The sequence below is a fragment of the Oncorhynchus tshawytscha genome, linkage group LG10 (genome assembly GCF_018296145.1).
Source record: "Oncorhynchus tshawytscha isolate Ot180627B linkage group LG10, Otsh_v2.0, whole genome shotgun sequence".
NCBI classification, from domain to species: domain Eukaryota; kingdom Metazoa; phylum Chordata; class Actinopteri; order Salmoniformes; family Salmonidae; genus Oncorhynchus; species Oncorhynchus tshawytscha.
The window spans coordinates 63,154,480-63,176,898 of record NC_056438.1 but is presented as its reverse complement, the minus strand read 5'-3'; the positions used below and the strand labels follow the sequence as shown (position 1 = coordinate 63,176,898).

Sequence of the window (22,419 nt, the reverse complement as noted above, 5' to 3'; positions counted from 1 at the left end):
GAGGTATTGTAGCCCAAAAATTAGCTGGTAAACCTCTTCGGCTAGCCAGGAGATGGGCCTAGCTCGAGGCTAGATCAAGACTAACTGGTACTTGCTTCGGGACAGAGGCGTTAGCCAGCAATAGCCACTCGGTTGAGGCCAGCTAGCTGCGATGATCCGGTGGAATGGTTCAGAGCTTGCAGCAGGAATCTGGTGATGTAGTAGAGAAAAGCAGTCCAATATAATCTGGGTTGATGTTGCGCAAAAACAGGTTATTATTCGAGATTTTAGCAAATGTATTAAAAATAAACTCTTGAAATGTTATATTTACATAAGTATTCAGACCCTTTAATCATACTTTTTTGAAGCACCTTTGGCAGTGATTACAGCCTTGACTCTTGGGTATGACGCTACAAGCTTGGCCCACAAGTATTTGGGAAGTTTCTCCCATTCTTCTCTGCAGATCCTCTCAAGCTCTGTCAGGTTGGATGGGGAGCCTCGCTGCACAGCTATTTTCAGGTCTCTCCAGAGATGTTCGATCGGGTTAAAGTGGGGCGGCAGGGTAGCCTAGTGGTTAGAGCGTTGGACTAGTAACCGGAAGGTTTCAGGTTCAAACCCCTGAGCTGACAAGGTACAAATCTGTCGTTCTGCCCCTGAACAGACACTTAACCCACTGTTATAAGAATAAGAATTTGTTCTTAACTGACTTGCCTAGTTAAATAAAGGTAAAAATAAAATCTGGGCTCTGTCTGGGCCACTCAATGACATTCAGAGACTCGTCCTGAAGCCACTCCTGTGTTGTCTTGGCTGTGTGCTTAGTTCCAGTTGGAAGGTGAACCTTTGCCCCCAGTCTGAGGTCCTGAGTGCTCTGGATGAGTTTTTCATCAAGGATCGCTCTGTGCTTTGCTCTGTTCATCTTTCCCTCGATCCTGACTAGTCTCCCAGTCCCTGCCTCTGAAAAACATTCTCACGGCATGATGCTGCCACCACGCTTCACCATAGGGATGGTGCCAGGTTTCCTCCAGATGTGACACATGACATTCAGGTTCAATCTTGGTTTCATCATACCAGAGAATATTGTTTCTCATGGTCCTTTAGGTGCCGTTTGGTAAACTCCAAGCGGGTTGTCATGTGCCTTTTACTGGCTTCCATGTAGCCACCCATCTAGCCACCATAAAAGCCTAATTGGTGGAGTTCGGCAGAGATGGTTGTCCTTCTGGAAGTTTCTACAATCTCCACAGAGGAACTCTGGAGCTCTGTCAGTTTGGCCGGGCGGCCAGCTCTAGAAAGAGTGGTTCCAAACGTCTCCCATTTAAGAATGATGGAGGCCACTGTGTTCTTGGGGACCTTCAATGCTGCAGAAATTTTTTCGACACAATCTACACAATCCTGTCTCGGAGCTCTATGGACAATTCCTTCGACCTCATGGCTTGGTTTTTGTTCTGACACCTTATATGGACAGGTGTGTGCTTTTCCAAATGATGTCCAATCAATTTAATTTACCACAGGTGGACTCCAATCAAGTTGTAGAAACATCTCAAGGGTGATCATGGAAACATGATGCATCTAAGCTCAATTTCGAGTCTAATAGCAAAAGGTCTGCATACAGGTATTTCTGTTTTTATTGTTTAATACATTTGCCAACATTTCTAAAAATCTGTTTTCACTTTGTCGTTATGGGGTATTGTGTGTAGATTAATGAGGAAAACAACTCATTTAATCAATTTTAGGATAAGGCTATAACGTAACAAAATGTGGAAAAGGTCAAGGGGTCTGAATACTTTCCAAATGCACAGTAGGTGCAATGATAGCTGCAGTGAAATGAAATTATTATATTTTTGGGGGAGACTAATCATGGAGAAACATGTGGTGTTCCTTTTATACCAGGAGGACAAATACTGAGAAAATAAACTTTTTTTAAATCAACAGTCAAGTATTACAGCTCGTAAAGGGGATTCACTTTAAGCTTTCCTGAACGTTAATATACCAAGAAATATCCAGCCTTTAAAAACAAGCAATCTTATTTAGATCGCATCATCTTTATTATGTGGATAAGGCAATGTTCTGACTCAATTTTTTTAATGTTGATGTGGCACAGGTAATAACAACATGGCTTATAGTTGACTCAGAGACAACCACAGTCTCTGTGGATCCAGCTAGACCTACATGTTCCAGCCTGCCTCTGACTGGTGATATGATAGAGGAGGCAGGATAATTAATCACACTTCATAAAAATGTAGGTTACAGGTGCTGTCAATATAACAAATTAGCAATTTCATGTAATCGAGTTCACTTAGAAAATAATATGTTATCTGCTATTCAAAAGGTGTACATTTCTGTTGTGTCGAATCATCATGAAATGATCAAGAATAGACTCATGTTTGAGATGTTGGCCAGAAGTGAACAAGTGCACACACTCTAGCTACACACGTGTAATGTTTTAGTTATAGTTTAGCCTATGATTTCTCAATGTTAATAAACCCTCTTAATATAAAGGGTATATAGAGTGCCTCATCACACTCAATCAGTGTCAGTATTAAGGTTTCAAAGACTCCATATTCTAAATTGAATCTATACCTAAATCGCTCAACTATCAGTGATAAAGGCTTTCTTGGAGGAACAACAGTACATAAAGTGTTACCCTGCACAGTGCAGGTGACTGTTGGGAACTAGTACATGTGTCATCAGACAGGTAGTTAAGGAGCGGCTGCTGTCGTCAGAGCAAAGGTGAATAATGCTGGCAGGTATTTCCGCTCCACTGTCTCACAAGGAGTGGTAGGCGGCTAGGCGGATGGAGGGGCCCAGTCAGTGAAGGAGTATGGGGGTGGGAACCATTCACATGTCACACAGGAAGCTGGTAGATAAGAAATAGAAATTTAACCAGCATCGAGGATTCTATGAATTACGTGCGTTTACCCCTTTTGGACGTTCTAAAAATCTCTATATCAGCAAATAGGATATTTTGAGTAAAGTTGGGGGGGAGGGTATTTAAGGAAAATTTGTAGGCCTATATTTTAATTTACAAAATAAGACAATGGCAAGGACCATGAGTAGAAAGAGCATTCAAATAAATAAATACATTTGTTTATAAATGCTGAAATTATTTTGCTTTCAATAACAGTCAGCGGGAGACTACTGTTCTCTACTGCTGGTGAAAATAAAACTGCTCTAATAATTCTAAATCAATGATACATTACACAGTGTGTGTGTGTGTGTGTGTGTGTGTGTGTGTGTGTGTGTGTGTGTGTGTGTGTGTGCGCACATTCGTGTGTGTGTGCAGCAGAGCAGCATGTGTTTTCAATCCGGTCCTTTTGGCTTCTTCCACATAGTTCCCAAATGCTCCAGAAAATAATCCCAGTGTGTTTTTTCCCAGGCCGGCTTGCTGGAAATGACCTAACTACTCTACTGCCAGGAAGAGGAATGTGAAGCATCATTCCCTGGAGCAGCTGGTGACGTCAGAGCTTAGAGTAGGCCCCTGGGCTTCCAACAGGCCAGTCCCCAGTCGGGATATTCCAAAGCTGACAATAGGCCCCTGGGCTTCCACCAGGCCAGGCCCCAGACTGGATATTCCAGAGGTGGCCGCTGGACTCCCAAAGTAAACCCTCAACAGCTGGAACCAGCCTCTGCCTTTCTCCTGTTCCAAAACAACCTCACACGCCCCAACTACTCTGTGTGTATAACACTACTGCACTGCACCAGAGGGCTATTGGGCCTCACTAGCCGAATAGTGTTTCCCGTTACAACACATTTTAAAACAGAAAAGTACTGGTAGGCCTATATAAAAACATATAAACTGGGTTCAACGTGAGATATGACCATAGCTTTACTGCATGAGGAGGATACGTGCTCGATGATAGATGACATAATGACTCTGGCATTTCCCGTGCCATTAAAATTATAACATGACACCATAGCTGTGCATTACCAATACTGTAACTACTGCAGACTGGTGCACTCTCACCATGGTGGGTACACATCGATGATGTCTCTAGGTTCAGGCATGAGCTGGGCAGCTGTCTCCTTAATAAACAGTACCAGGATCCGGGCTCTGCTGCTGGGAGTGGTGAAGGTGGAGGGAGGGGGTCTGTGGTGGTCCGTAGTGGGGGAGTGGTTCTGGTTAGCTATGGTGGTGAGAGGGGGTCTGTTGTGGTCTGTAGTGGGGGAGTGGTTCTGGTTAGCTCTGGTGGTGAGAGGGGGTCTGCGCTGGTCCGTAGCAGGGGGGTAGTGCTGCTCACACAGGGCCAGCTGCATGCAGCTCGCCACCTGGACTGTCAGGACCTCCAGAATCCTAGGCAATGTAGGAAGGACAAGAACAGCACAGATGGTGTCAGTGTCTGTGTGGGGCACGTTGTATTGCAGGGTTGGGGTCAATTCAGTTTTCAACTGAGGAAGTTGAATAGCAATTCCAATTTCTGAATCAGAAAAATCAATCAACTTTCACTGTCAGTGTCACTCATGATGTAATATCTCTTATGGCGAGAGATGTTGTGAATGAATAAAGTACACTACCATTCAAAAGTTTGGGGTCACTTAGAAATGTCCTTGTTTCTGAAAGAAAAGCAAATTTTTGTCCATTAAAATAACATAGAATTGATCAGAAATACTGTGTAGACATTGTTAATGTTGTAAATGACTATTGTAGCTGGAAACTAATTTTTTATGGAATATCTACATAGGCGTACAGAGGCCCATTATCAGCAACCATCATTCCTGTGTTCCAATAGCACGTTGTGTTAGCTAATTCAAGTTTATAATTTTAAAAGGGTATTGATCATTAGAAAACCCTTTTGCAGTTATTTTAGCACAGCTGAAACTGTTGTTCTAATTAAAGAAGGAATAAAACTGGCCTTCTTTAGACTAGTTGAATATCTGGAGCAAAGCATTTGTGGGTTCTATTACAAGCTCAAAACGTCTAGAAAAAAACAACTTTCTTCTGCAACTTGTCAGTCTATTCTTGTTCTGGGGAATGAAGGCTATTTCATGTGAGAAATTGCCAAGAAACTGAAGATCTGGTACTACACTGTGTACTTACTCCCTTCACGGAACAGTGCAAACTGGCTCTAAACAGAAGTGGGAGGCCCCGGTGGACAACTGAGCAAGAGGACCAGTACATTAGAGTGTCTAGTTTGAGAAACAGACGCCTCACAAGACCTCAACTGGCAACTTAATTAAATAGTACCCGCAAAACACCAGTCTCAACGTCAACAGTGAAGAGGCGACTCCGGGATGCTGGCCCTATAGGCAGAGTTCCTCTGTCCAGTGTCTGTGTTATTTTGCCCTTCTTAATATTTTATTATTATTGGCCAGTCTGAGATATGACTTTTTCTTTGGAACTCTGCCATTTCCCAATGTTGGAAGGTGGGCCCCGAGTGACAAAGTTTGGGAACCCCTGCTTTATTAGACAGCAGGTGAATACAGGAAAGAGTGAACTGAGTCCTCTTTCTGTAATAAACTAATGAATCAATCTAATCAAGTGTGTGTGAAGAAATAACATAAATGACAGACACACCTACAGTTAATTCCTGTGAGAATGAACACAAACAGGGGTCTTATAGCTCAAGCTAGTCATGTTCTAATAACTGCCGTTATTATTGTTTATGAGAAGTTGCTCATAAATCAACGCGAGAAAGTTAACAAACAAGTGCCAACAGTAGTATAGCAAGATCCAGGAAAACCAAATACTCACTAGATGTCACATGACACTAAAAACCAGTGATGGGGGGAAAAAATCAATACAGTTACATTTCGCTTTATTATTTTTGTACAATATTACATTGATATGACTCCAAGTATCGGTTTGTACAAAACAATTATAGATAGCGTTAGCTAGCGCATTAGCTTGTTCTCCATCTTCTTTTTAAATAGTGAGCCAAAATGTTTTCAGCACCATTATTACCCTGACTGATCGTTTTCTCAGGCTCTCTTTTGTCTATCTGCAACAGATATACAGTGAATTCGGAAAGTATTCAGAACCCTTTTTTTTCTCTCATCAATCTACACAAAATACCCCATAATGACAAAGCAAACATTTTTTGTGTGTTTTTTTTTGCAAATGTATCACATTTACATAAGTATTCAGACCCTTTACTCTGTACTTTGTTGAAGCACCTGTGGCAGCGATTACAGCCTCGACTCTTCTTGGGTATGATGCTACAAGCTTGGCACACCTGTATTTGGAGAGTTTCTCCCATTCTTCTCTGCAGATCCTCTCAAGCTCTGTCATGTCACCAGGGGTATTTTCACAGTCCCCAAATGCAGAACAAATTCAAGAAAGTGTACAGGATTATATAGAGCCATTATTGCATCTCATATTGCTCAAATGAACAGAAAACCTGGTTTAAAAAATAAAGATAAAGCAACACCTCTTCCCTATTTGAACTAGATAGTTTGTGTGTATGTATTGGTATTGATATGTAGGCTACGTGTGCCTTTTGAAAATATTTTTTAATTGATGTAGTTCTGTCCTTGAGCGAGTTGTTCTTGTCTATTAATGTTCTGTATTATGGCATGTTTCATGTTTTGTGTTGGACCCCAGGAAGAGTAGCTGCTGCTTTTGCAACAGCCAATGGGGATCCTAATAAAATACCAAATTGGATGGGGTGCATCGCTGCACAGCTATTTTCAGGTCTCTCCAGAGATGTTCGATTGGGCTCAAGTACGGGGTCTGGCTGGGCCATTCAAGTACATTCAGAGACATGTCCTGAAGCCGCTACTGGGTTGTCTTGGCTGTGTGCTTAGGGTCGTTGTCCTGTTGGAAGGTAAACCATGACAACATTCCCACAGCATGATGCTGCCACCACCATGCTTCACCGCAGGGATGGTGTCAGGTTTCCTCCAGATGTCATGCTAGGCATTCAGGCCAAAAAGTTCCATCTTGGTTTCATCAGACCAGAGAATCTTGTTTCTCATGGTCTGAGAATCTTTAGGTGCCTTTTGGCAAACTCCAAGCGGGCTGTCATGTGCCTTTTACTGAGGAGTGGCTTCCGTCTGGCCACTCTACCGTAAAGGCCCATAGGGAAGCACAATTGGCTCAGCATCGTCCGGGTTAGGGGAGGGTTTGGCCGGAGTAGGCCATCATTGTAAATAAGAATTTGTTCTTAACTGACTTGCCTAGTGAAATAAAGGATACATTCAGAAATGTTTTTAAAAAGTGTGGAATGCTGCGGAAATGGTTGTCATTCTGGAAGATTCTTCCATCTCCACAGAGAAACTCTGGAGCTCTGTCAAAGTGATCATCGGGTTCTTGGTCACCTCCCTGACAAAGGCCCTTCTCCCCCGATTGCTCAGTTCTCCAAACAAGTTGTAGAAACATCTCAAGGATGATCAATGAAAACAGGATGCACCTGTGCACAATTTCGAGTCTCATAGCAAAGGGTCTGAAAGTAAATAAGGTACTTCTGTTTTAGTTTTTCCACATTTTGTTAACTTACAGCCTTAGTCTAAAATTGATTAAATACATTTTTTCCATCAATCTACACACAATACCCCATAATGACAAAGCGAAAGAGGGTTTAAAAAATGTTTGCAAATTTATAAAAGTCAATAAAAGTCAAGGGGTCAGAATTTTTTCCGAATGCACTGTATAGTGAGCAATATGTTTGGAACATCAAAATGCAATAACATCGAAGTATCAAATCCCAATACATATAGAATCGTGAGAATCGCAATACACATATTGGCGCCTAAGTATCATGATAATATTGTATCGCGAAATCCCTGGCAACTCCCAGCCCTGCTAAAACTCTGCGAAATTTGTGCTAACTCTTTGCCTGAACATTCTATATTCATGTTCTTCTCTCACTCCGTCAAAAGAAAACCAAGTCATCCGTACTGACTGAACGTGAGTTGGAAAAGGTGGGCGTTTTTTGTGTTGTCTTTTTCCACGATCAACTGTCACGTTACAATAGTTGTTCAACCTAATTATCTAAGAGCCAATGACATTGAGTGACAAACTTGTGCTCCGGTTACACCATGGAAAGACAAAAAGCAAGTCAGCAAGCAGAGCGTTTCCTGTCACCTACATACTGGCCGCGACCAAGTTCACTGTTGCCGCAACCAGCATTTCCTCCATGCGCCCTCAGTCTTCACGAGACCACGAGATCAGAGCATAAAATCATGCCCGCTTGAGAGAGAGCATAAAATCAAAGTTCATTTTGAACCCTAAACGGAGAGTAGCTAGCGTATGTAGGAACGTGTGGTAAGAACGAGGACCCTTTCATAAGCACCACTAGGTTTCTTTCCCCACCCTGCACAATTCTGTTTTGTAATGCAAATGCTAATGTCTGTGCTGTTCTAATAACCCATTTCTGTGATCATGCAAGTGGCTACAACAGTTTCATTTGACTTCTGTATGTTGTTTCCTTCTTTTTACATGCATACTAAAGGTAAAAAAAATATTTAGGTGTTTCTCTATATTACATGTGGTTACAGTAAAGTCAGATGGACTGGTGCGTTTGGTTGGTTGTTTGTACATTTGTTGTCTGTATTACCTGTGGCTGTTGTAGTAATGTCAGAGATGGACTGGTGCCTCCAGAAGCTGATGGTTGACCTCTGTCTGCACTGGAGCCTGTTCAGTCACTCCGCCAGGCCGCCCCTGCAGGAAACGACACACAGACCCCACCTTCAGTATCCTCAACAATACTGTATAAATAGCACTCAATTCAGGTTGAGGTACTTTAAATGGATTTGTGAAAAGTTCACATACATGATTCTGTACATGGAACTGTAGAATTTCAAAAGAAAGTAAGTAGCTAGGCTAGTAGTTACACTCTGTGGAGAAAGGATGTCTTATCTAAGGGTCTTAACTATGATAGTGACGTGGTACCGACATGATGTCACCCAGGTAGCCGTTTGATCAGCAGCATCGTCCTGGAAACATCTGCAGACCTTGTGTATGTTTGTGTGCGTGCCATGCAACGATGATTATTTCCCTTGCATTGTTTCTCAATATCCAAGATCTAGCTTATTATGAGAGAGATCATACAGTTGAAGTCGGAAGTTTACACACACCTTAGCCAAATACATTTAAACTCAGTTTTTCACAATTCCTGACATTTAATCATAGTAAAAATGCCCTGTCTTAGGTCAGTTAGGATCACCACTTTATTTTAAGAATGTGAAATGTCAGAATAATAGTAGAGAGAAGGATTTATTTCAGCTTTTATTTCTTTCATCACACTCCCAGTTGCTCAGAAGTTTACATACAGTCAATTAGTATTTGGTAGCTTAGTCTTTAATTGTTGAATTGGGTCCAACGTTTCGGGTAGCCTTCCACAAGCTTCCCACAATAATTTGGGTGAATTTTGGCCCATTCCTCTTGACAGAGCTGCTGTAACTGAGTCCGGGATGTAGGCCTCCTTGCTCGCACACGCCATTTCAGTTCTGCCACAAATGTTCTATAGGATTGAGGTCAGGGCTTTGTGATGGCCACTCTAGTACCTTGACTTTGTTGTCCTTAAGCCATTTTGCCACAACTTTGGAAGTATGCTTGGGGTCATTGTCCATTTGGAAGACTCATTTGCGACCAAGCTTTGACTTCCTGACTGATGTCTTGAGATGTTGCTTCAATATATCCACATAAATGTTCCTACCTCATGATGCCATCTATTTTTTGAAGTGCACCAGTCCCTCCTGCAGCAAAGCACCCCTACAACATGATGCTGGCTCCCCCGTGCTTCACGGTTGGGATGGTGTTCTTCGGCTTGCAAGCCTCTCCCTTTTTCCTCCAAACATATTGATGGTCATTATGGCCAAACAGTTCTATTTTTGTTTCATCAGACCAGAGGACATTCTCCAAAAAGTAAGATCTTTGTCTCCATGTGCAGTTGGAAACCGTAGTCTGGGTTTTTTATGGTGGTTTTGGAGCAGTGGCTTCTTCCTTGCTGAACTGCCTTTCAGGTTATGTCGATATTGGACTCGTTTTACTGGGGATATAGATACTTTTGTACCTGTTTCCTCCAGCATCTTCACAAGGTCCTTTGCTATTGTTCTGGGATTGATTTGCACTTTTCGCACCAAAGTACGTTCATCTCTAGGTGATAGAACGCGTCTCCTTCCTGAGCGGAATGACAGCTGTGTGGTCCCATGGCGTTTATACTTGCGTACTATTGTTTGTACAGATGAACATGGTACCTTCAGTCATTTGGAAATTGCTCCCAAGGATGAACCAGACTTGTGGAGGTCTACAATTTGTTTTTCTAAGGTCTTGGCTGATTCATTTTGATTTTCCCATGATGTCAACTACAGAGGCACCGAGTTTGAAGGTAGACCTTGAAATACATCCACAGGTACACCTCTAATTAACTCAAATTATGTCAATTAGACTATCAGAAGCTTCTAAACAATGACAACATTTTCTGGAATTTTCCAAGCTGTTTAAAGGCATAGTCAACGTAGTGTATGTAAACTTCTGACCTACGGAATTGTGATACAGTGAATTATAAGTGAAATAATCTGTCTGTAAACAATTTTTGGAAAAATGACTTAGTTTGTTAACAAGAAATGTGTGGAGTGGTTGAAAAACGAGTTTTAATGACTCCAACCTAAGTGTATGTATGGAAAATGTTAATTTTGTCTTCAGTCTTCAAACCTTTGAAATGTCCTTTTCTTTTTGTTGGAGTCCTATGGGTCCTTGGAGTTCCTGTCTGTATGTTTCTGGGGCGTCTGCCGCACTGCCAGAGTGGACCTGACCCAGTCAGTGACCGACCATCTGCTGCCCTCTCCCTCCCCAGTCTGCAGAGGACACTCAGCAACAACCCCAGCCTCCGGTCTGCAGAGGACACTCAGCAACAACCCCAGCATCCAGTCTGCATAGGACACTCAGGAACAACCCCAGCATCCAGTCTGCATAGGACACTCAGCAACAACCCCAGCCTCCAGTCTGCATAGGACACTCAGCAACAACCCCAGCCTCCAGTCTGCATAGGACACTCAGGAACAACCCCAGCCTCCAGTCTGCATAGGACATTCAGCAACAACCCCAGCCTCCAGTCTGCATAGGACACTCAGCAACAACCCCAGCCTCCAGTCTGCATAGGACACTCAGGAACAACCCCAGCCTCCAGTCTGCATAGGACATTCAGCAACAACCCCAGCCTCCAGTCTGCATAGGACACTCAGCAACAACCCCAGCCTCCAGTCTGAATAGGACACTCAGCAACAACCCCAGCTTCCAGTCTGCTCTGGGTCAGGGTGTCATTGCTCTTTCCTTCTCCCTCCCCATCAGACGGGTAGTTGGAGATGTCAGTGTCTGCCATTGGTCTATTATTAAGAGCTTTACACATCATACCATGATATCAATGTAATATGTTCATTCCAACTGTCATTGTTTTGGCAGGTCTTTTCCTTCATTCAAATATTTGATCCAACACTTGGATGCCTTTTATGTGGCATATTATTGCAAATCAAGTATTATGTACAATAGGATCAAAAACCTCTCTTAAACTGTCATCAATGAGGATTAAGGAACTTATGTGGAATTATAAAGGGTGGGCACAAAGGAACATGCTGTTACACTAACAATAACAGAACACTGTGTTTTACTACTGTTTTGTTCGGCACACACAGCACACCTGGATATAGGTTCCCATGTGGAAAAATCCAAGACACTCTCTCTCCACCCTGTCATGTGCAGACAAGACCAGCATACCAGCCCCCTTCCTTGTCAGCCACCCACCCCACCCCAGTCCCCTTCCCTGTCAGCCACTCACCCCACCCCAGTGCAGCCTACCAGCCCCCTTCCCTGTCAGCCACCCACCCCACCCCAGTCCCCTTCCCTGTCAGCCACTCACCCCACCCCAGTGCAGCCTACCAGCCCCCTTCCCTGTCAGCCATCCACCCCAGTCTACCAGCCCCCTTCCCTGTCAGCGACTCACCCCACCCCAGTGCAGCCTACCAGCCCCCTACCCTGTCAGCCACCCACCCCAGCCTACCAGCCCCATTCCCTGTCAGCCACTCACCCCACCCCAATGCAGCCTACCAGCCCCCTACCCTGTCAGCCACCCACCGTAGCCCACGCAGCAGCAGCCCAGCAGCACGCTTTCTGATTTGAATCAACTTGGCCCTGCTAGGCAGAGTGCCAGCAGACGTCACACTCTAACTAGCTACAGAGAGCAGGAACACGATGTTCCTGGCTTGTCCTAAAAAATGTGTTCATTTACCCTGTCTGCACTGAATGCATTGGAAGTAAGTACACAGCTCACACAGCTCTCCCTCTCTCTCGACCTATGAGGGCCAGGACCTGCCTCCTAGCTAGCATGTTGTTGCTGAACCAACAGTAGTAAAAGGCTGCTTTATAACCCTGCTGGCACCGCCTAGATGTGGTACTGATGAACTTATTAACCCTGTTGGCTGCAAAAATGCTGCGGCGGACCTGGGTTCAAATGCCATTTGAACTCTCTCTTTCAAATAGTTTGAGTGATTGCTTTAGTGCCTGCCTGGAGTGCCAGGTGGGCGGGGCTTGTACTTTTGGGACCTTTTTGGTTCCATTGCAACCGGTAAGCTCAATCAAGTGCAGTTATTTGAAATGATCTCAAATTGTTTCTGAACCTAGGTCTTGGCTTTGGAAGATTATGCTTGGGTGTGGATTTGCCTTCATCTGGCAAATGGCTAACTCTCTGGCCGTGAAATACATTGTCACCATGCATGCTCCTTTTATCTACCCACCACAGAGTTCTAGAACAATAATACAAATGAAAGAGCACTACACTAACATGGCAAACACAGATAAAGTGAGTCAGCCGAGCCGTGTGTTTTGTTTCAGCTTGAAATGAAACAATGCATTTGAGATCTCAAAATCTGTATCCTGTTAGATCCAATTTGATTTACTATCGGCAGTAACCATCCCATCCACCGCAGAGAGTAGAAAACGACTAACCCTTACCCTACTGACCCAAACTGTATTCAAAGGAAAGGGAAACTGATAGCCACTGAGTAGAATGGGATGTGGAAACACTCGCTTTTAGTTTATAAATAATGGCCATCGTTACGTCTGCATCCATTCATGTCAAAAGTAGTAGTTTTCACACTAATAGAGTGCCTTCAGAAAGTAGTTACACCCCTTGACTTTTTACACATTTTGTTATGTTACAGCCTGAATTTAAATTGAGATTTGTGTCACTGGCCAACACACACACAATAACCCATAATGTAAAAGTAGAATTGTGTTTTTAGATATTTTTACCAATTATTTAAAAATGAAAAGCTGAAATGTCTTGAGTCATTAAGTATTCAACCACTTTGTTATGGGCAAGCATAAATAAGTTCAGGAGTAAACATTTGATTAACAAGTCACATAATAAGTTGCATGGACTCACTCAGTGTGCAACAATAGTGTTTAACATGATTTTTAATGACTACCTCATCTCTGTACCCCACACATACAATTATTTGTAAGGTCCCTCAGTCAAGCAGTGAATTTCAAACACAGATTCAACCACAAAGACCAGGGAGGTTTTCCAATGACTCACAAAGAATGGCACCCATTCGTACCCATTTGTGGGTAAAAATGAAAAAATCTGACATTGAATATCCCTTAGAGCAGCAGTTCCCAAACTTTTTATAGTCCCAAGTACCTGCGTAATTGCGCAACTTATTAATCAGAGCCTCAATTCTGTCCCGCACACTGAATATATTTACGGAGAGTCCCTGTAATCCTAGATTCAGATCATTAAGGCGCGAAAAAACATCACCCAGATAGGCCAGTGGTGTGAGAAACTCGTCATCATGCAAGCGGTCAGACAAGTGAAAAACATCACCCAGATAGGCCAGTGGTGTGAGAAACTCGTCATCATGCAAGCGGTCAGACAAGTGAAAAACATCACCCAGATAGGCCAGTGGTGTGAGAAACTCGTCATCATGCAAGCGGTCAGACAAGTGAAAACCATCACCCAGATAGGCCAGTGGTGTGAGAAACTCGTCATCATGCAAGCGGTCAGACAAGTGAAAAACATCACCCAGATTGGTCCAGTGGTGTGAGAAACTCGTCATCATGCAAGCGGTCAGACAAGTGAAAACCATCACCCAGATAGGCCAGTGGTGTGAGAAAATCGTCATCATGCAAGCGGTCAGACAAGTGAAAAACATCACCCAGATAGGCCAGTGGTGTGAGAAACTCATCATCATGCAAGCGGTCAGACAAGTGAAAAACATCACCCAGATAGGCCAGTGGTGTGAGAAACTCGTCATCATGCAGCGGTCAGACAAGTGAAAATTATGGTCGGTAAAGAAAACTTTAAGCTTGTCTCTCAATTCAAAAGACGTGTCAATACTTTGCCCCTTGATAACCAGCACACTTCTGTTTATGTTGTATGTTGTAAAAGCATTACATGGTCGCTGCCCATATCATTGCATAGTGCAGAAAATACACGGCAGTTCAGGGGCCTTGCCTTAACAAAGTTAACCATTTTCACTGTAGTGTCCAAAACGTCTTTCAAGCTTTCAGGCATTACCTTGGCAGCAAGAGCCTCTCGGTGGATGCTGCAGTGGACCCAAGTGGTGTCGGGAGCAACTGCCTGTCATGGCTTTTGCGCCATCAGTACAGATACCAACATGAGCTGCAGCTACGTTTGGCTACATACGGACCATGAGTGGAGTAACGGTTAATGTGATTGGATGTTAATTATTTGACAAGGCTACCTGTATTTGACATTGTGTTGTTATTTCGCTGAACACGAGATGGTTTAATTTTATTTTTGGCAGTGAAACGAGGCTACTCAGGCGAGAGAGAAAAACTCACCCAAATGTATAGCCCCGTTGGAAAATATAAATAGATTTTTTTTTAAATGTGAATCACATTTTTATTTGGTTTACCCCCGATGGCATTGCACATACCCCTGGGGGATGGTGTATCAATACACCCAGTCATTACAAAGATACAGGTGTCCTTCCTAACTCAGTTGCCGGAGAGGAAGGAAAGCACTTAGGGATTTCACCATGAGGCCAATGGTGACTTTAAAACAGTTTCAGAGTTTAATGGCTGTGATAGGAGAAAATTGAGGATGGATCAACAACATTGAAGTTACTCCACAATACTAACCTAAATGACAGAGTGAAAAGAAGGAAGCCTGTACATAATACAAATATTCCAAAACATGCATCCTGTTTGCAATAAGGCACAAAAGTAAAACTGCAAAACATGTGGTAAAGAAATCAACTTAATGTACTGAATACAAAGTATTATGTTTGGGGCAAATCCAACACAACACTTTACTGAGTAACACTCTTCATATATTCAAGGATGGTGGTGGCTGCTTCATGTTATGGGTGTGCTTGTCATCGGCAAAGATTATGGAGTTTTTTAGGATAAAAAGAAACAGAATAGAGCTTAAGCACAGGCAAAATCCTAGAGGAAAACCTGGTTCAGTCTGCTATCCAACAGACACTGGGAGACAAATTCACCTTTCAGCAGGACAATAACCTACAACACAAGGCCAAATATACACTGAATTTGCTTACCAAGACGGTTTTCTGATCCAAGCCCCTACATGTTTTTAAGGTATCTGTAACCAACAGATGCATATCTGTATTCCCAGTCATGTGAAATCCATAGATTAGGGTTTAATGAATTTATTTAAATTGACTGATTTCTTCAGTATACTTACAGAGAGCACCTCAAGAGGCTTGGCACATTTTGACTTGTCAACACTGTAACTGAACATACCCAAAGCCAAATAGTAGAATATTCTGGAACTTTAGAAAACAATGGATTAGGGATTAACACCGGTAACCATCCTGTCCCAGGCCCATTCTTCACATTTTACCAAAAAATTAAATGTCAAGACCCGGGAAATTACAAAGTTAACCCCCCAATGTCACACTAATGCAATTTCACAAAATACACAACAAGCATAGCAGCATTTTGGCAAAAAAAATAAAACAGCATATTATCCAAACAGGTTGTTGGAAGTCTTTAGCCTATCTTATTTACTTTACACAAAGTCGCCATCAATTCAACCCACACTCATAATTGACACTGCCAGGCTGCACATGAGACCCGAATGCTGTTCTTCACATGGTAGAGGGGGTATATGAGGGGTATATGAAGGGGTATTTTGAAAACACAGCATACAGTGCATTTGGAAAATATTCAGACCGTTGACTTTGTCCACATTTTGTTACATTACATTCATCATCAATCTACACATTATACCCCATAACGACAAAAAAACAGGGTATTAGAAATTGTTGATCATTTATAAAATTTAAATAACGGAAATATCACATTTACATAACTATTCAGACCCTTTACTCTGTACGTTGTTGAAGCACATTTCGCAGCGATTACAGCCTCGAGTCTTCTTGGGTTCGCTACAAGCTTGGCACACCTGTATTCAGGGAGTTTCTCCTATACTTCTCTGCAGATCTTCTCAAACTCTGTCAGGTTGGATGGGGAGCGTCGCTGCACAGCTATTTTCAGGTCACTCCGGAGATTTTAGATCAGGTTCATGTCCAGGGTCTGGCCACTCAAGGACATTCAGATCCTTGTCCCAAAGCCACTGAAGCGTTGTCTTGGCTGTGTGCTTAGGGTCGTTGTCCAGTTGGAAGGTGAACCTTCGCCCCAGTCAGACATCCTGAGCACTCTGGAGCAGGTTTTCATCAAGGATCTCGCTGTACTTTGCTCCATACATCTTTTCCTCAATCCTGACTAGTCTCCCAGTCCCTGCCTGTTGAAAAACATCCCCACAGCATGATACTGCCACCACTATGCTTCACTGTAGGGATGGTGCCAGGTTTCCTCCAGACATGAAGCTTGACATTCAGGCCAAAGAGTTCAATCTTGGTTTCATTAGACCAAAGAATCTTGTTTCTCATGGTCTGAGAGTCCTTTAGGTGCCGTTTGGCAAACTCCAAGCGGGCTGTCGTGTGCCTTTTACTGAGGAGTGGCTTCCGTCTGGCCACTCTACCAAAAAGGCCTGATTGGTGGAGTGCTGCAGAGATGGTTGTCCTTCTGGAAGGTTCTCCTATCTCCATGGAGGAACTCTGGAGCTCTGTCAGAGTGACCATTGGGTTTTTGGTCACCTTCTCCCCCGATTGCTCAGTTTGGCCAGGCAGCCAACTTTAGGAAGAGTCTTGGTGGTTCCAAACTTCTTCCATTTAAGAATGATGGAGGACACTGTGTTCTTGGGGACCTTCAATACTGCAGAAATGTTTTGGTACCCTTCCCCAGATCTGTGCCTCAACACAATCCTGTCTCGGAGCTCTATGGACAATTCCTTCAACCTTATGGCTTGGTTTTTGCTCTGACATGCACTGTCAACTGTGGGACCTTATATAGACAGTTGTGAGCTTTTCCAAATAATGTCCAATGAATTGAATGTACCTGGGTTGTTCTGTACAGAATTAGCCTATTTTTGTTTATTGTGAAGAACATGTGTCGGGCCACACACACCTGAATGCACACGACTCCTTTCTATGCGCACCAAAATTACAATATGTTTCTCTGAAATGCCTTGTGGAGGCCTAACACTGTAAGATCGTATTTTATAACTTATCTAGTCATATTGGCGATAGAACACGCTTTCAAATCATGCCCACCTGAACCAGATAGCAATTTATAATGGACTGTTTTTTGGATTGCGTAAACACCAACAGTAATTGTGTGATGGCGGGGATGCAGGGTTGTGTTCCAACGGAAACAACTGCAAGTGTGCTTGCTCTAGTTCCTCAACGGCACAGCTAGGAGAGCTCAAAAAGCACCTTATAGTTGAAGATTGTTGTTTGAGTCATAAAAATGCATTGAAATGTCTTAGGAACTGTGAACACTTCGGAGAGGTGTGTCCACTTGGAGACACCTGTTAGTCCTTTCACACAAATAGAAAATGATTTGTCTTGTAATTTAGTACTTTAAAGAAAACATTATTTGTTATGTTGCACCTACCTCACATTTTCCAGGAATAGTCTTATCATGTTACTGAATGTATCCAGAGTATTTTCAGATTTTGTTATCAACAAATGCGACGGAAAGTACAGTAAATGTAAAATGCACATAAAATGTACAGTGTAATGTTTGGATTCAGTCTTGTGTCAGGTGCACTTTTGTGTCCTCACCTTTGGTCTAATAATTTTCACAATCTCCAAACTGTTCTCTTTCAATTGCTACCATGGTTATGCATATGCTTATCTTAATTATTATTTAAGGAACATTTCAATGTAGCCCTATCCATATAGGCCAATTCCCATGAGTGTAAAGGGTTAAGTGGCTGATTGCTATTTTGGAATGTGCCCTACCCTCTCCCCACATAAACAGTGCTCCATTCAGCAACACCACTGGGACAATTTAGAGCATGACCTGAAGATATAATATACAGTATGCCATTTAGCAGATGCTTTTATCCAAAGCTACATATAGTCATGCGTGCATATATTTTACGTACAGGTGGTCCGGGGAGTTGAACCAACTATCCTGGTGTTGCAAGAGCCATGCACTCCCAACTAAGCTACAAAGGAAAATGCACTATGTTGTACTGTGTTGGTATTGGCCTGCCAGACTTAGACTGTCAGTTTGTTTTTGAATAATCCTCCCAATGGTAGAATGTCTAAAAAGGTCTAACATATAAATATAACTACAGTGCCTTGCGAAAGTATTCGGCCCCCTTGAACTTTGCGACCTTTTGCCACATTTCAGGCTTCAAACATAAAGATATAAAACTGTATTTTTTTGTGAAGAATCAACAACAAGTGGGACACAATCATGAAGTGGACCAACATTTATTGGATATTTCAAACTTTTTTAACAAATCAAAAACTGAAAAATTGGGCGTGCAAAATTATTCAGCCCCTTTACTTTCAGTGCAGCAACCTCTCTCCAGAAGTTCAGTGAGGATCTCTGAATGATCCAATGTTGACCTAAATGACTAATGATGATAAATACAATCCACCTGTGTGTAATCAAGTCTCCATATAAATGCACCTGCACTGTGATAGTCTCAGAGGTCCGTTAAAAGCGCAGAGAGCATCATGAAGAACAAGGAACACACCAGGCAGGTCCGAGATACTGTTGTGAATAAGTTTAAAGCCGGATTTGGATACAAAAAGATTTCCCAAGCTTTAAACATCCCAAGGAGCACTGTGCAAGCGATAATATTGAAATGGAAGGAGTATCAGACCACTGCAAATCTACCAAGACCTGGCCGTCCCTCTAAACTTTCAGCTCATACAAGGAGATGACTGATCAGAGATGCAGCCAAGAGGCCCATGATCACTCTGGATGAACTGCAGAGATCTACAGCTGAGGTGGGAGACTCTGTCCATAGTACAACAATCAGTCGTATATTGCACAAATCTGGCCTTTATGGAAGAGTGGCAAGAAGAAAGCCATTTCTTAAAGATATCCATAAAAGTGTCGTTTAAAGTTTGCCACAAGCCACCTGGGAGACACACCAAACATGTGGAAGAAGGTGCTCTGGTCAGATGAAACCAAAATTGAACTTTTTGGCAACAATGCAAAACGTTATGTTTGGCGTAAAAGCAACACAGCTCATCACCCTGAACACACAATCCCCACTGTCAAACATGGTGGTGGCAGTATCATGGTTTGGGCCTGCTTTTCTTCAGCAGGGACAGGGAAGATGGTTAAAATTGATGGGAAGATGGATGGAGCCAAATACAGGACCATTCTGGAAGAAAACCTGATGGAGTCTGCAAAAGACCTGAGACTGGGACGGAGATTTGTCTTCCAACAAGACAATGATCCAAAACATAAAGCAAAATCTACAATGGAATGGTTCAAAAATAAACATATCCAGGTGTTAGAATGGCCAAGTCAAAGTCCAGACCTGAATCCAATCGAGAATCTGTGGAAAGAACTGAAAACTGCTGTTCACAAATGCTCTCCATCCAACCTCACTGAGCTCGAGCTGTTTTGCAAGGAGGAATGGGAAAAAATGTCAGTCTCTCGATGTGCAAAACTGATAGAGACATACCCCAAGCGACTTACAGCTGTAATCGTAGCAAAAGGTGGCGCTACAAAGTATTAACTTAAGGGGGCTGAATAATTTTGCACGCCCAATTTTTCAGTTTTTGATTTGTTAAAAAAGTTTGAAATATCCAATAAATGTCGTTCCACTTCATGATTGTGTCCCACTTGTTGTTGATTCTTCACAAAAAAATACAGTTTTATATATTTATGTTTGAAGCCTGAAATGTGGCAAAAGGTCGCAAAGTTCAAGGGGGCCGAATACTTTCGCAAGGCACTGTACCTAGACCCTGTTGATGTTAAGATGAAATAGTCATTTTGTCTTAAATGTATAAATGCAAAGTCATGTTTCCTTAAAGGTATATAACAGTGTTGTGTTGTTGTGTACATCCCTGTTTACGTTGTGTCTTGATATGAGCTGCATAGGGCATATGCCAAAAATGTATCAGTTATAGCCTAATGGGGAAACCATGTGGCCCTGCTGACATCTAACATGTGTTACAGGAAACCACTAATTACATGTTGCTATACATGTGCACATGTTTACCATTATGCTCATACTGAGTGAAGGAAGGATATTTACAAATAGATTCAACTGGGATAGATAATGATAAATCCAGCACTGTCACACTGTTATATAAACACAGAAGGAAGAAAACAATGCACTGGAAGGTGCATAGCACCACCTAGTGTCATTGAACATGACTGAAACTTAGAATGCCATTGCCTCTTCATTCACCTCTGTATATTTCTGTGGTCTGTACTGTAAAGTTTGTGTATCATTATGGATTTTTTGAAATAGTATATTTGTCTTAAACCACTATGTGAAATGTCTGCATTTTTATTTATTTAAATAAACATGATTTAAAAAAAATCTAGATGTTTATATATATTTTATCTTACTGTTTTATGTAGCATTGGTAAGTTTTTTTTGAGTAAATCTCTAGTTTACTCACCGTCGTACGTTTAGGTGATGATTATTTTGGTTCCTCAGCGTAGGACTCTGACTCACAGTCAGAGATTTTCCCCACACCGTCCCTCTCATCTTAAATCTTCAGCCTCATCACTATCTATGTCTATAGTCGGAAGCTCATCTAAAAATACAATTTAAAACATTATCATGTGCGGCTGATGAAATGATGAACATACGCAGTATATTCTATTCTTAATTACAAACTTTATTCACTGCAGTACTTGCACTGATGAAGGAGCAGTGATGAATGTTCTCTGAATATCATTCAAAGACAAATACATCATGAAAACAAAATACCAACCACAGATTGTGTCATATGATGAATAAATCCTTGCAAGTGATGCAAGCTGAATGCAAACAGAGCACTATAAACATTGCACCCATGTCTTAAGTTCCTGTTCCAGTGCTGAGCATGCATAGGGCTCTGCTGTAGAACTGAATGGGGGCTGCATGTCTCAGGGTCCAGGTGTGTCCTGAGCCACATTGCTGCTGGGGACGGTGAACGCTGTTGGGCCTGGGCTTCACTGTCAGACAGTTCACTCACTGGAGCTCCAGGTGATGTGCAATGGGTCCTCATCACACAGCACTACATTGGACACACACAGGGGTGGACAAGGTGAAAGACGGTCAGTCTCAAGCGATACAGAGCGATAATGGATTTTCATGAATAATGGATAATAATGATGCATTTTCAAAACAAATGTATAGTAAGCAAGTATAAACACCATGGGACAACGTCATACCACTCAGGAAGGAGACGCGTTCTGTCTCCTAGAGTTGAACGTACTTTGGTGCGAAAATCAATCCCAGGACAACAGCAAAGGACCTTGTGAAGATGCAGGAGGAAACAGGTACAAAAGTATCTATATCCACAGTAAAAAGAGTCCTATATCGACATAACCTGAAAGGCTGCTCAGCAAGGAAGAAGCCACTGGTCCAAAAACGCCATAAAAAGGCCAGACTACGGTTTGCAACTGCACATGGGGACAAAGATCGTACTTTTTGGAGAAATGTCCTCTGGTCTGATGAAACAAAAATAGAACTGTTTGGCCATAATGACAATTGTTATGTTTGGAGGAAAAAGAAGGAGGCTTGGAAGCCGACAAACACCATCCCAACCGTGAAGCACGGGGTGGCAGCATGCCTGGTGCACTTCACAAAATAGTTGGCATCATAAGGAAGGAACATTATGTGGATGTATTGAAGCAACATCTCAAGACATCAGTCAGGAAGTTAAAGCTTGGTTGCAAATGGGTCTTCCAAATGGACAATGACACCAAGCATACTTCCAAAGTTGTGGCAAAATGGCTTAAGGACAACAAAGTCAAGGTATTGGAATGTTCATCACAAAGCCCTGACCTCAATCCTATAGAACATTTGTGGGCAGAACTGAAAAAGCGTGTGCGAGCAAGGCCTACAAACCTGACTCAGTTACACAAGTTCTGTCAGGAAGAATGGGCCAAAATTCACCCAGCATATTGTGGGAAGCTTGTAGAAGGCTACCTGAAACATTTGTCCCAAGTTTTAAAAAATTGAGGCAATGCTACCAAATACT

General features: G+C 42.5%; 1 long non-coding RNA gene across 1 annotated transcript; it reads right to left on the bottom strand.

Moving 5' to 3' along the window:
- Positions 1 to 1,762: 1,762 nt before the first annotated feature.
- Positions 1,763 to 11,639, bottom strand: LOC112260607. Its single transcript, XR_002955031.2, has 3 exons — positions 10,568 to 11,639; positions 8,469 to 8,572; positions 1,763 to 4,527 (listed from the first exon to the last, which is right to left on the bottom strand). It is a non-coding gene; the product is annotated as an uncharacterized LOC112260607 (long non-coding RNA).
- Between the last annotated feature and the right edge of the window lie 10,780 nt (positions 11,640 to 22,419).